The sequence below is a fragment of the Somniosus microcephalus genome, chromosome 27, assembly GCF_052327205.1.
Source record: "Somniosus microcephalus isolate GS21.2 chromosome 27, FLI_Smic_1.0, whole genome shotgun sequence".
Lineage (NCBI taxonomy): Eukaryota > Metazoa > Chordata > Chondrichthyes > Squaliformes > Somniosidae > Somniosus > Somniosus microcephalus.
In genome coordinates, this window is record NC_141013.1 from 40,957,473 (window position 1) to 40,972,450 (window position 14,978).

Here is a 14,978-nt window from a genome sequence, read left to right on the forward strand (position 1 = left end):
CAGGTTCTTCTGGCAAAGTTGATTCGGGATCAACGTCGTTGTTTGGTTCGTCTGCTTCCAATATCACCGATTCTGAGGTAGATGCAATTGGTACTTCGGGTTCATCACCAGGTGTATCGGATCGTGGTGTGGAATTGACGTTTTCCAGTGACTCTAGAATCTGGTCAGTATGGCGTCTTACAATGCTCTCTCCAACGTCCACGGTATACATTAGAGGTCCTTGCCGTGTACAGATCGTTCCTGGCTGCCATTTTTCTGTGTGGTAGTCCCGGGCCAAAACTGGTTGACCTATCTTAAAACTCCTGGTCGGCCTTTCATTCATATTCTGAAACTGCCTGTTCTCCACATCTCTTCTGATGTTTGGCTTAACCAAATCCAAGCAGCATCGTAGTCTTCGATTGAAGAACATCATGGCTGGAGTTTGGTTGGTAACCGCATGTGTCGCATTCCGGTAGGCAAACAAGAAGTTATCCACCTTGTGTTGTAGGGGTATGTCTTCATTACACATTGCCTTGATAGCCTTCTTGAATGTTTGAACGAACCTCTCAGCCAATCCATTGTTCTTTAAGAACCTCTGGAACTCTTCAGACACAAACTGTGGTGCATTGTCGGAGCAAATCTGTTCAGGCAGCCCATTTCTGGCGAATATGGTTCGTAAGACTGATAGTTTTTTCTGTGGTGGTTGAGGACATTTTTATTACCTCTGGCCACTTTGAATGTGCATCCACCGCAATTAAAAACATCGAGTCCATAAATGGACCAGCAAAATCAATGCACCCTTTGCCATGGAGATGAGGGCCACTCCCATGGATGTAGAGGGGCTTGTGGTGGGGCGTTTTGGACCTTCTGGCATCCTGTACAGCTCTTGGTCATCTCTCCGATTTCTCTATCGATTCCCGGCCACCACACAAACGCTCTGGCTAATTTCTTACTTTTTACCCCTCCCAGATGACCCTCATGAAGCTCATTGAGCACTCTATCCTTCAATTTGGGTGGAATTACTACTCTGGATCCACACATCAAGGTTCCTCTGCACACTGACAGCTGTTCTCTTCTCGGCGAGAATGCTGGCAGCAGTGGTTCGCCATGTGCTGGCCATCCCTTCACCGTTAAATCATAGACCCAGGAGAGTGTCGGGTCATTTTGTGTTTCCTTTTCTATGTTTGCATTCATCACAGGGAGACATTCGACTATGGTCGACTGGAATATCTCCACTGGATCCACTGCAGGTGCTTCCACCGTCGGCAACGGTAGGCGTGACAATCCATCAGCATTCCCATGCTGTTTAGTTCCTTTGTACTCGATGTCATATTGGTGTGCCCCTAGGAAAAGGGACCACCTCTGTAGCCGTTGTGCTGTCATTATCGGTACGCCCTTCCGAGGGTTGAAAATGGAGACAAGAGGTTGATGATCAGTTCGTAGAGTAAATTTCTGACCGTGCAGGTAATGATTGAACTTCTTCACCCCCCACACCAGGCTGAGGGCCTCTCTGTCAACCTGGGCGTAGTTACGCTCGGCTGAAGTTAACGAGCGTGACGCAAAAGCTATCGGCCTCTCTGAACCATCAAGGAATTTATGTGACAGTACCGCTCCAATGCCATAGGGAGACGCATCACACGCCAGTCTTATCGGTAGTGATGGGTTGTAGTGAGCCAATACTTCTCTTGAAGTGATTAGATCCTTACTCATCTGAAAGGCCTGCTTACATTCATCGCTCCATTTCCATGCTACTCCCGTTTGTAGTAGGGCGTTCAGTGGGTGCAGAATTGTGGACAAATTCGGCAAAAACTTATGGTAGTAATTCACCAATCCGAGGAATGACCTCAGTTGCGACACATTTTCAGGCGCTGGAGCCTTAACTACCGTTTCAATTTTGTCAGAGGACTTATGTAACCCCTCTTCATCAATCACGTGGCCACAATACAATATCTGTTTCTTAAAAAACTCGCACTTGGGGCGATTGGCTCGTAGCCCATGTTCTCTTAGTCTAGTGAGCACCTGCTCTAGGTTGGCAAGGTGTTCACTGTCATCATCACCTGTCACTAGGATGTCGTCCAAGTAACACTGAGTCCCCGGAATCCCTTGCAGGACTTGTTCCATCGCTCTTTGCCATATCGCCGGAGCTGATGCTACTCCGAATACCAGTCGATTATACTGGTAAAGACCTTTGTGAGTGTTTATCGTGAGATACTTCCTAGAGGATTCTTCAACCTCCATCTGCAAATATGCTTGTGCTAGGTCAATTTTTGTAAAACGCATCCCTCCAGATAGTGAGGCAAAAATATCTTCTATCCTCGGAAGAGGATATTGTACTGTGTGAAGGACTGGGTTCACCATCACCTTGAAGTCCCCACAGATGCGAACCTTCCTTGGCTCCTCAGACTTATTGTTTAACGTTTTCTTCATGACAGGAACGATGGGTGTCGCCCACTCGCTCCAGTCTACCTTAGAAAGCATGCCTGCATTCTCCAGATTCTCCAGCTCTGCCTCGACGGCTGGGCGAATTGCATATGGTACCAGTCTTGCTTTGAAAAACTTGGGAATTGCATTCTCTTCTATTTTTATCGAGGCGGTTACGCCTTTAAGAGTTCCCAGTTCTTGTTGAAATACCTCTTTGGCGTTAGCTAAGATTGTTGACAATCGTCCAGGAGTGACGTCGTCATCCTTTTTACCAGCCACCGTCAGCGCCTGAATGGAGTGCCAGTCTAAACTTATCTTTCTGATCCATTCACATCCCAATAACGGTGGTCCACCATCTTGCAGTATGTACAGATGCAATTTCTGTATTTCCTTGCCGTTGTATTCGACAGGCACCCTTATTTTTCCTCTGGGGTATACTTTTTGCCCCGTATACGTCTTCAAGACAATGGATGTCTCTTTCAAGGGTATGTGTGAGAATAGCCGCTTGTAGTCTCGTCGATTCATGACGGTCAGAGCTGATCCTGTATCCAATTCCATTTTGACTTGGGACCCTGCTATCGTGAGGGTGACCCAAATGGTTCAGTGATCCTCTTTTGCAATTACGTTGTGAAGTTTGAGACAGCTTAGTCTCTTGTTCCCGGATTCACTATCACTCATCTGGTCTTCGGAACTACTGTCCGTCATCTTTTGTACTTTCCTGTACTGTTCCTTAGTAGCCTTTTTGTTGTCGTTAGTCTTCTTCCCAGACCTGCAAACTCGTGCAATGTGTCCCATCTTTCCGCATTGCCTGCATATTTTGTCCTTGGACCAGCAGTCCTTCTGGTCATGGGTTGTTCTGCCACAGCAATAACATTTTTCAAATCCCCGTGTCATTTCGTGGGTGCCGTATTCCTGTGGCTTTTGCTGTATTTCCGCAGCTCCCCTTGCTGCTGCTTCGTACGATACTGCCACGCTGAAAGCCTTATCTAGCGTCAGCTCTTTCTCTGAGAGTAACCTCTTCTGGGTTCCTTCACTCAGGAGTCCACAGACAAATTTGTCCCGTAGGGCATCTGCCAGTCCTGCTCCGAACTGGCAGTGCTTTGATAGCTTGCGTAGTTCCGTAAGGTAATCAGCATTGCTCTCATCTTTATGCTGATTTCTCCTGTGGAATTTAAATCTTTCTTCCTTCTGGCCTCGACCTCTGATAACTTCGCTTCAGGGATGGATCCCCATGAGGTGGTGCAGACTGTAGGTAAGTTCGGATCTGCTCGTCGCCAGTATTATGTCTGTGTGTAATTGAGACACGGACTGCAGGAGTTGGTTATAACAGGTCTTTACTGAGTGGAGACAACCTGGAACTACTATGCAAAAGTTACTACACAGGCTTATATACAGGGGTGGTCACTACTGGTACTGCAGTATACAGGGGCTGCAGAATATAGTTCCTTCTGCAAAGTACATACACTACAGTTATGATCTGAAATCCTTGAACTCGATATTGAGTCCGGAAGGCTGTAAAGTGCCTAATCGGAAGATGAGGTGCTGTTCCTCGAGTTTACGTTGAGCTTCTGTGGAACAATGCAAGAGGCCGAGGACGGTGAGGCCCGAGTGGGAATGGGGCGGTGAATTGAAATGACATGCGACCGGAAGCTCGGGGTCACCCTTACGGACTGAACAGAGGTGTTCTGCAATGCGGTCAATGCAAATTGTGTCTGACTAACCTGATTGAGTTCTTTGATGAAGTAACAGAGAGGGTTGATGAAGGTCATGCAGTAGATGTATATGTGGACTTTCAAAAGGCATTTGATGAAGTACCACATAACAGACTTATTCGAAAAATAAAAGCACATGGTAGTAAAGTCGATGGTGGTAACTTGGGTACATAATTGTCTAAGGGATAGGAAGCAGAGAGTAGTGGTGAACGGATGTTTTTCTGAATGGAGAGAAGTATGTCGTGGGGTTCCCCAGGGTCTGTATTAGGAACATTGCTTTTCTTGTTATATATAAATGACCTGAACTTGAGTATAGGGAGTACAATTTCTAAATTTGCGGATGATACAAAGCCTGGCAGGATAGTAGCAGACTTCAGGAGGACAGACAGACTGGTGAAATGGGAAGACACATGGCAGATGCAATTTAATGCAAAGAAGTGTGGGGTGATGCACTTTAGGAGAAACAGCATGGAGAGGCAGTATAATCTAAATACAGGTGCACGACCCCTTATCCGCACTTCCGAAAACCGAAAAGCTCCGAAAACTGAATTTTTTTTTGTGGAGCGTCTCTCGGTATTTCCAGTGTAAAAGCTTGAGCAGCTTGCATGGGAGGGGCCTGCACCAGCACGATCGGAGATCGCGAGTGCCGGCAAAAGAGCCCAGCACCGAGGAGAAGTGCTGGGCTCTTGGGACACAGCCGGCACTGCCCGGGGGGGGGGGCAGGGGGCGCTCAGGAGGCCGGGGATGGTGGCACGAGGAGGTGCAGGCAGGCGGCCCGCAAAAAAGCATTATCCGTTCTGAAATCTGAAAAATTCTGAATTCTGAAACACAGCTGGCCCCAAGGGTTTCGGATAAGGGATCGTGTACCTATAGTATTATTTTGAGGAGGGTGCAAGAGCAGAGGGACCTGGGGGTGAATATTCACAAATCCTTGAAGGTGGCAGGGCAAGTTGATCAGGCAGTTAAGAAAATGTATGGGATACTTGGCTTTGTAAATAGCAGCATTGAATAAAAAAACAAGGAAGTCATGCTAAACCTTTACAAATCATTGGTTAGGCCTCAGCTGGGGTATTGTGTACAATTCTGGGCACCACACTTTTGGGAAGGATGTCAAGGCCTTGGAGAGGTTACAGAGAGGTTTATCAGGATGATACTAGGGATGTGGGAGTTCAGAGTTATGTGGGGAGATTGGAGAATCTGGGATTGTTCTCCTTAGAGCAGAGAAGGTTAAGAGGAGACCTAATAGAGGTATTCAAAATTATGGGGGATTTTGAGTGAGCAAGTAGGGAGAAACTTTCCTCTGGCAAGTGGGTCAGTAATCGGAGGCCATAGATTTAGAGTAATTGGCCAAAGAACTAGAGGGGAAATGAGAAATGATTTCACACAGAGGGTTGTTATGATCTGGAACGCACTACCTTAAAGGGCGGTGGAATCAGATTCCACAGGAACTTTCAAAAGGCAATTAGACATGTATTTAAAGAGAACTAATTTGTAACATCATGGGGAAAAAGGTGTGGTGTGGGAGTAAATTCGATAGCTCTTTCAAAAAGCCGGCACAGGCACAATGGGCCTATTGGCCCCCCCTCTGTGCTGTAAGATTCTATGGGGGAGAAATTCATTATAGCCCATGAATGGGCGGTAACTTCGGAAAAGTTTGAGATTTAGCACCAGGCGCTAATGAATCACGCTGCATGAAAAATTAAGTATCATCGCTCAAAAAAAGGATTGGAGCGCTAAATCGAGTGCTAACAGCCGAGTTCAGTGGCGCTACACTCAGAGCGCGCCATCAGCTGGTCCAGGCAGCGGGCGGTCGAGGGGGTCATTCGGCCCGACTGCCTGCCTCTCTTCCACGGCCACGTTCACGCCTGGGTGGCCCTGGAGATGGAGCACGCCGTGTCTACCGGCACGCTGAAGGCCTTCCGCGACCGGTGGGCACCGCAGAGACTGGAGTGCATTATCACCACCGGTAATGGAATTTTAATTTAATTTATTAAGTTTCCTTTAATGTATTTTTGTTAATTTACAGCTTATTTGTTTGTACCCAAAAAAGTACACTCAGAGCGCTAACCAATATCAAGTGCAGTCTAATCGCAAGTCATCATTGCCACAGGCACTTTCCAGTTCTTAAAGGGGAGGTTCATTGATGCTGGAGAACCTCATTCTCAGCATTGCTGGCTGTGAACCTGTGTCAGCAAGCCGGAGCAGGCAAAGCCCAAGGAGCCTGACGACTCAAAACAGGTGTCACGATGGCAGATCCACGCCTCGGGGGAGAGCCCGCAGATTTTCAGACCAAGCATTGGAGGAGTTGGTGTCCGCTGTGGAAAGACGGAGGGCGGTGCTCTACCCAGCAAGTGGCAGGAGGCCCTCGCAGCAAGTCTTCCATGCCATGTGGAGGGAGGTTGCCCATCAGGTCTCAGGCAGCACTGTGGTCCCCAGGACCCACGCACGTTGCAGGAAGAAATTTAATGAGCTCACTCGGGTGGTCAGGGTGAGTCAATGCCTCAACAAATGTTATATACCACATAGAAACATAGAAGATAGGAGCAGGAGTAGGCCATTCGGCCCCTCGAGCCTGCTCCGCCATTCAATGCGATCATGGCTGATCATCCAAATTCAGTACCCGGTCCCTGCTTTCTCCCCATACCCCTTGATCCCTTTAGCCTTAAGAAATATATCCAACTCTTTCTTGAATATATTTAATGTATTGGCCTCTACTGCCTTCTGTGGTAGAGAATTCCACAGGTTCCCCACTCTCTGGGTGAAGAAATTCCTCCTCATTTCTGTCCTAAATGGCCTACCCCTTATCCTTAGACTGTGACCCCTGGTTCTGGACTCCCCGACCATCGGGCACATCCTTCCTGCATCTAGTCTGTCCAGCCCTGTCAGAATTTTATAAGTTTCAATGAGATCCCCTCTCATTCTTCTAAACTCCAACGAGTACAAGCCCAATCGTCCCAATCTCTCCTCATACGTCCTTCCTGCCATCCCAGGTATCAGCCTGGTGAATCTTCGCTGAACTCCTTCCATGGCAAGAACATCCTTCCTCAGATAAGGCGACCAAAACTGCACACAATACTCAAGATGTGGTCTCACCAAGGCCCTGTACAACTGCAGCAAGACATCCTTGTTCCTGTACTCAAACCCTCGCGCTACGAAGGCCATCATACCATTTGCCTTCTTAACCGCCTGCTGCACCTGCATGCTTACCTTCAGCGACTGGTGCACAAGGACACCCAGGTCTCGTTGCACGTCCCCGTCTCCCAATCTATTGCCATTCAGATAATAATCTGCCTTCCTGTTTTTGCCACCAAAGTGAATAACCTCACATTTATCCACGTTATATTGCATCTGCCATGCTTCTGCCCAATCACCCAGCCTGTCCAAATCATCCTGTAGTTTCTCGGCATCCTCCTCACAGCACACACGCCCACCCAGCTTTGTGTCGTCTGCAAATTTGGAGATATTACACCACCGTCTGAACCACAGTCTGCACACACTGACCAACGCACCATACCCCCAGCACTCACCCACCTATAATCTCTACCTACCAACACTCATACCCATATCTCACACCTTGCACACAATGACAGCTATTCAACTGTGGCAGGCACATCACCCAAACACATTGCTCCACACTCACTCACACACTTTCCTTTCTCTTGCAGGCCAAGATGGCTCACAACAGGAGGGAGCAGGAGCGCACAGGTGAGGGACAAGCCGACACCCAACCACTGTCTGCGCTGTAAAATAGAGCACTGGAGATTATTGGGCGCCAGGTGGTAGGTGCCATGGCCACTGGTGACGTTGACCCCCTTGGGGACAATGGTATGTTCAACCCTACTCCTTCTCACATCCCACTTCCCCCTCATCCCACAAGCCTTTCGCACTTTCCAGCTAATCATGTTGTAAGCATGCATTTCTCCCTTCCTGCCCCCCTCCCCTCACCTTAACCCGTCTCTTGTGCCTTTATGCTTTCAGATAATGAGCAAGCACCTGAGCATCCTGTCCCTGAGGGCACCGTTGAGAGCGAGGCAGGAGAAGAGGAGGGCAATAGTAGCGGGATCTGCACAGGGTGATGCACTGGGAACGAGCGGACTGCAGCAAGGCCGGGCGAAAGGGTAGCTCGGGGGCCAGCTCCCCGAAGGGCGAGTTTGCGCACAAGTTCTGCTGCAGGGGACTCAGATGAGGACCTCAATGGTGAGGCCTTTAGAAGAAGGGTGATGGGCATGCACACAGAGATGATAGGTGCAATGGCAAGGGTGCCCGAGAGCCTGTTGGCAATGGTAAGGAGCATGCAGGTGGACGTAAAAGGCACTATTTTGAAGAAGAGCAGGGGAGTTCTCCCCGGTGTCCTGGCCAATATTTATCCCACAATCCACAGAACAAAAACAGATTATCGGGTCATTATCACATTGCTGTTTGTGGGAGCTTGCCGTGTGCAAATTGGCTGCCACATTTGCCACATTACAACAGTGACTACACTTCAAAAGTACGTCATTGGCTATAAAGCGCTTTGAGACGTCCGGTGGTCGTGAAAGGCGCTATATAAATGCAAGTCTTTCTTTCTTTTAACTGATTATTGATAAATTTATTAATTTAGTTTGGTTTATTTTGTGGTATGTCTCATTTCAGCTTTGCGCTGTGAAATGGCCTGCGACAGGGATGGAATGATGGGGATGTGGTGAGCAACGGGGCTCTGGGGTTTAATTTATTGGAACCGCAGTCTGATGAGGCGGTCACGGACCGCCCTTCTGGAAGGCCGATTGAGTGGCTGCCTCCCCTCTCATTCCTGTTCCTCCTCCTCCTCATCCTCGTCCTCCTTGTCTTTTACTCCTCCCCTCCCTCTTCCTCCTCCTGAGGTGGTCCCGCAATCCCTGGTGGCAAGGGCTGGGCTCTCCTGATGGCCAAATTGTAGAGCGTGCAGCAGACAACGACGAAATGGGACACCCACTCAGTCGAGTACTGGCGGACTCCTCCCGAGAGGTCAAGGCAGTGGAACCGTTGCTTGAGTACACCGATGGTCTGCTTGATGATGTTCCTGGTGGCAGCATGGCTCTCATTATATGAGTGCTGGGCAGAAGTGTTGGAGTTTCGGAGGGGAGTCATGAACCAGGTAGAGAGTGGATATTCCTTGCCTCCGACCAGCCAGCTGCGAGCTTGATGTGGTGGCTGGAAGAGTGCTGGCGCAGGATGAAGGCATTGTGGCTGCTGCCAGGATAGCAGGCATTCACATTGAGAATTTGCTGTGTGTGGTCGCACACCAACTGCACATTAAGTGAGTGGTAGCCTTTGCAGTTACCGAAGATGTCAGGATTGTTATGCGGTGCCCGCAAAGCCACGTGGGTGCAGTTTATGGCACCCTGCACCATGGGAACCCCGCTATCCTGGCAAAGCCACATGCACGCTCATCCTACTTCTCTCTGGTGATGGGGACGGAAATGTAGTCCCTTCTCCTACTGTAGAGAGCCTCTGTGACCTCCTGGATGCAGCGGTGGATGGCGAACTGCGGGATGTTAGCTATGTCTCCTGTTGCAGACTGGAACGATCCGCTGGTGAAGAAATTGAGGGCGACGGTGACCTTGAATGCCACTGAGAGAGCCGTCCTGATCTGAGGCTCGAGGTCTGGTTGCAGGAGGTGACAGAGTTCTGTGACCACCTCCTTGGTGAAGCGGAGCCTTCTAATACGCTGCTCCTCGCTTAATTGAAGGTAGGAGAAGTGCTGGGGGGTAAGGCCTCCGATTGAGTGCCCTGATGGCCCTCCTCCTCCCTCTGGCCACACATTCCAATCTTTCTCGCTGGCTCCACTCCCTCTGCTGTAGATCCTGGAGGGCGAGGTCGACTGCCAGTACAGCTTCCATTAATTTAATGAAGTGTAGCACTTTGATATGTTGTGAGAATAAATGTTACTATTCTCAACACACCACTCCAGAGACTAAACAACCTTTAAATGACTGTGCAACAGTTTAAATCAATGTCAAACTGACAAGGAGGCAGTGAAACAGCACTAACCTGAGAGCTGCAACTCATTACTCATGATCCCTTTAAGTAGCGTCCCTGGAGCCGGCTACCGACTGCTTCACGCCTCCGCTCCCTGTCGCTGTCGGGGCGAGGTGCTAAGGCAGGGGGCGATAATCAATTTTGCAGATCGGGCACCCAGTGAGCGTTGCACGCTCACTGACGTCACGATCTGCCTGGCGCTGAAGTCCCCAGCGCTAACTCATAGCGGCGGTGCTACGGGGGTGCCGGATTTGGCATGCATCGCTGGATTCACCTTGCCACGGAGCTGCTGCCTCAGCGCCCCGTTAGCACCCCCCGCCAGGCGCTAACTGGAGGCACTAAGGTAATGAATTTCTCCCCCTATGATTCTATAGAAGCTAACAGCATAACATAACTCTGCCAACTCTGTTACTCTAGTGTAATGCCCTTAGCTACAGGTACTTTGATACGCCTGATTAGCTGTTCATTTGGTCTTACAGTAGTTCATAAGCGTAACTAAAACAACTGACTTTATGGCTTCTCCATCATCTGTTTTTCAGTCACTTTCAGAAATGTTCAGAGGCGACCAGCTTCACTGTTAAAACCATCTACAAGTTTGAAAAGACTTTGACCTGAGGTAATGCAGAAGGGGACCAGAAAAAAATAAACACCTATGGCGACAGCAGTCTAAATGTAATGGAAGGTGACATGGAGGAAAATAGCATTTGTTTAAAAATAAATTAATTGTGTAACAGTTTTTGACTTTCTACTCACACTTAGAAAATCCGGTAAATTATTTTGGGGGAGTTGTGGGGACAGATGGACATGGCTAGCAAGCAACTGTGGAAAAAGTTAGTCTTGATCCTGCTTTTTATCAGAACATAATGCCAGCATTACGCTGGAAACCTGGTACTATCACTTTCAAAGCTTTCTGAGGCATGAACTCTGGGATCACTGTATTAATTTTTAGTGGTGATCTTGACTATGTGCCTGTTTCCTATGGTGTAATGTTGAACACCTTGAAGATCTGTTCAAAAAAGGGGAGAGAGATAAATCGGGTAACTACAAGCCAGTCAGCCGAACATTGGTGGTAGGGAAACTTCTAGAGACCCTAATCCGAGACAAAATTAATTGCCACTTGGAAGAACATGGGTTAATAAATGACAGCCAACATGGATTTGTTAAAAGCAAATCGTGTCTGACTAACTTGATTGAGTTCTTTGGTGAAATAATGAAGAGGGTTGATGGTAGTGTGGTTGATGTTGTGCACATGGACTTTCAAAAGGCGTTTGATAAAGTACCACATAATAGACTTGTTAGCAAAATTGAAGCCCATAGAATTAAAGGGGCAGTGGCAGTGTGGATACGAAACTGGCTGCGAGACAGAAAACAGAGAGTAGTAGTGAATGGTTGTTTTACAGAATGGAGTGAAGTATACAGTGGTGTCCCCCAGGGTCCGGTATTAGAACCACTGCTCTTTGATATCTATTAATGACCGGGACTTGGGTATAGGGGACATCATTTCAAAATTTGCAGATTTGACAAAGCTTGGAAATGTAGTAACCAGTGAGGAGAATAGTAGCAGACGTCAAGAGGATGTAGACAAACTGGTGAAATGGGCAGACATATGGCAGATGAAATTTAATGCAGAGAAGTGTGAAGTGATGCATTTTAGAAGTAAAATGGCAAGAGGCAATATAAACTAAATGGTACAATTTTAAAGGGATGCAGAAACACCTGGGGTTTACATACAGAACACTTTGAAGGTGGTAGGACAAGTTAAAGAGCTGGCACAGGCACGATGGGCCAAATGGCCTCCTTCCTGTAAGATTCAGTGATTCTTAGAGAGTAGGATGATGCAGAAAAAGGGGGAGGATGACAGATGGCAGCTTGATAATACAAGGGAGATAAGGCTGACTATAAAAAGTACAGAGGACAAATGAAGAAGGAAATAAGAGGGGCAAAGAGACAGTACGAGAATAGATTGGCGGCTAACATAAAAGTGAATCCAAAGGTCCTCTATAGGCATATTAACAGTAAAAGTGTGTTGGAGGAGCGATGGGGCCGATTAGGGACCAAAATGGAGATCTGTTGGTGGAGGCAGAAGGCATGGCTGAGCTGCTAATGAGTACTTTGCATCGGTGTTTACCAAGGAAGAGGACTTTGCCAAAGCTATGGTAAATGAGGAGGTTGTCGGGATACTGGATGAGATAAAAATAGATAAAGAGGAGGTACTAGGAAGGCTGGCAGTACTTAAAGTAGATAAGTCTCTCGGTCCAGATGGGATGCATCCTAGGTTGCTGAGGGAAGTAAGGGTAGAAATTGCGGAGGTGCTGGCCACAATCTTCCACTTCTCCTTAGATACAGGGGCAGTGCCAAAGGACTGGAGGATTGCAAATGTTACACTCTTGTTCAAAAAAAGGGAGAAGGATAAACCTGGCAATTACAGGCCAGTCAGTTTAATGTCTGTGGTGGGGAAGCTTTTAGAATTAATAATCCAGGAAAATATTAACAGCCGCTTGGACAAGCATGGACTATCAAAGGAGAGCCAGCACGGATTTGTTAAGAGCAAATCGTGTTTGACTAACTTGATTGAGTTTTTTGATGAGGTAACAGAGAGGGTGGATGAGGGCAGTGTAGTTGATGTTGTGTATGTGAACTTTCAATAGGCGTTTGATAAAGTACCACATACTAGGCTTGTTAGCAAAATTGAAGCGCATGGGATAAAAGGAGTAGTAGCAGCATGGATACAAAATTGGCTTATAGATAAAAACAGAGTTGTGGTGAGTCGCTGTCTTTCGGACTGGAGGGAGGTATACAGTGGAGTTCCCAAGGTTCAGTACTAGGATCACTGTTGTTTTTGATATACATTAATGACGTGGACTTGGGAGTACAGGGCACAATTTTTAAATTTTCAGATGACCCAAAACTTGGAAGTGTAGTAAACACTGAGGAAGATAGTAATAGACTTCAAGAGGACCGAGGCAGGCTGGTGGAATGGGCGGACACATGGCAGATGAAATTCAACACAGAAAAGTGTGAGGTGATACATTTTGGCAGGAAGATTGAGGAGAGACAATACACACTAAATGTTACAACTTTAAAGGGGTTGCAAGAAGAAAGAGACCTGGGGGTGTTTGTGCACAAATCTTTGAAGGTGGCAGGAGAGGTTAACAAAGCAGTTAATAAAGCGTGTGGGATCCTGTGATTTCTAAATAGAGGCAGAGATTACAAAAGCCAGAAAGTTATGCTAAACCTGTATAAAACACTAGTTTGGCCTCAGCTGGAGTATTGTGTCCAATTCTGGGCACCACACTTCAGGAAGGACGTGAAGGCTTTGGAGAGGGTACAGAAGAGATTTACTAGAATGGTTCCAGGGATGAGGGATTACAGTTACGTGGATAGACTAGAGAAGCTGGGTTTGTCCTCCTTCTAGCAGAGAGAAGGCTAAGAGGAGATTTGATAGAGGTGTTTAAAATCATGAACGGTTTAGATAGAGTAAATAAAGAGAAACTCTTTCCAATGGTTGAAGGGTCAATAACCAGAGGGCACAGATTTAAGGTGATTGGCAAAATCAGAGGCAACATGAGGAAAACCTTTTTCGCGCAAGTGGTTAGGATTTGGAAGGCACTGCCTGATAGGGTGGTGGATACAGATTCAATAGTAGCCTTCAAAAGGGAATTGGATAAACACTTGAAGGAGAAAAAATTGCGGGGATATGGAGAAAGCCGGGGAGTGGGACTAACTGGATTGCTCTTCGAAAGAGCCGGCACAGACTCGATGGGCCAAATGGCCTCCTTCTGTGCTGCACTATTCTATAATTCTATGGGAAAGAGGGGGCCCCACTGATAGCTAGGGAGGTCTGGGACCTTTTCTACCTGTAGGTGTTGAGGTTCCCTGGCAGCTGGCATGCTTAATTGTTATTGGTTGCTATTGTTAATGATTTTGGTACCAAGGGGAAGTCACACTTACGATCTGAGTCAGCGAGTGGAGAGAAACAACGGAGGCCAGCTGTGCAAGTGAGCAGATTGAAACAGTTTTTAGGCAAAGATCTCATTTGTTGCAGGTCCGAGTCCAGCACTGGGTTTTCACAGACAGCAGATACTTGATAATGCAGCGACTGGCATCATTTTAAAATGTATTCTTTCGTATTTATGTTCCCAGACCTTCAAATCATTATTGTAGCAATTTGGAATCTAATTTTGAACAGTATCGCTCTTAATGCAGAATCTGCAACTTTGGAATAAAATGGAAACAAAGTGAGTTCTCTTCTATATATCTGACCAACCAAGTCTTGTTGAAGGGACCAAAAAAGCCAAGGTGACTACTAGACTTAGACTCGCCCAAAGTCTGAACCAGAGTGACCACAGGCAAATAAAAATTGCCCCCAATGGGGGACTGGGTGATCCAATGAGTTAGACACTCCGAGACCTAGGTTCAAATCCAACCTAGACTGGGAGGATGAAAGTCTCCTCTTTGCACTGGCAGTCAGGTTGCTACATAAAATTAGCCAATATTTTGCAAAGTTACATAGGCTTGCATGTCCTTGAATGAAGGATGTAATTTGTTGTGTATTTTGAATGTGTATTTGAATTGTCCCACATAGCTTACCATAGTTGTGATATGCAATGCACTATGGGAAATAGAGTGCATGAAGTGGAGAAGATTCTCTGGAAAGTAATGGCTGTTAACTGAACTCTGTTTCCTGCGTACTCTTTTAATTGTTATACAAGCAAGGTTATTAAACTCTTGAGATTTAACAAAAGTGGCGACGAGGACGTCTGAACTTACGTGGCTCTGCTGTGCGGAAGATAGTCGGGTTTTACGTGTTTAAAACTGTTATTTTTGCCGTGGACAGTTAATTAAAGTGAGGCTGGCTCGAGAATAAAG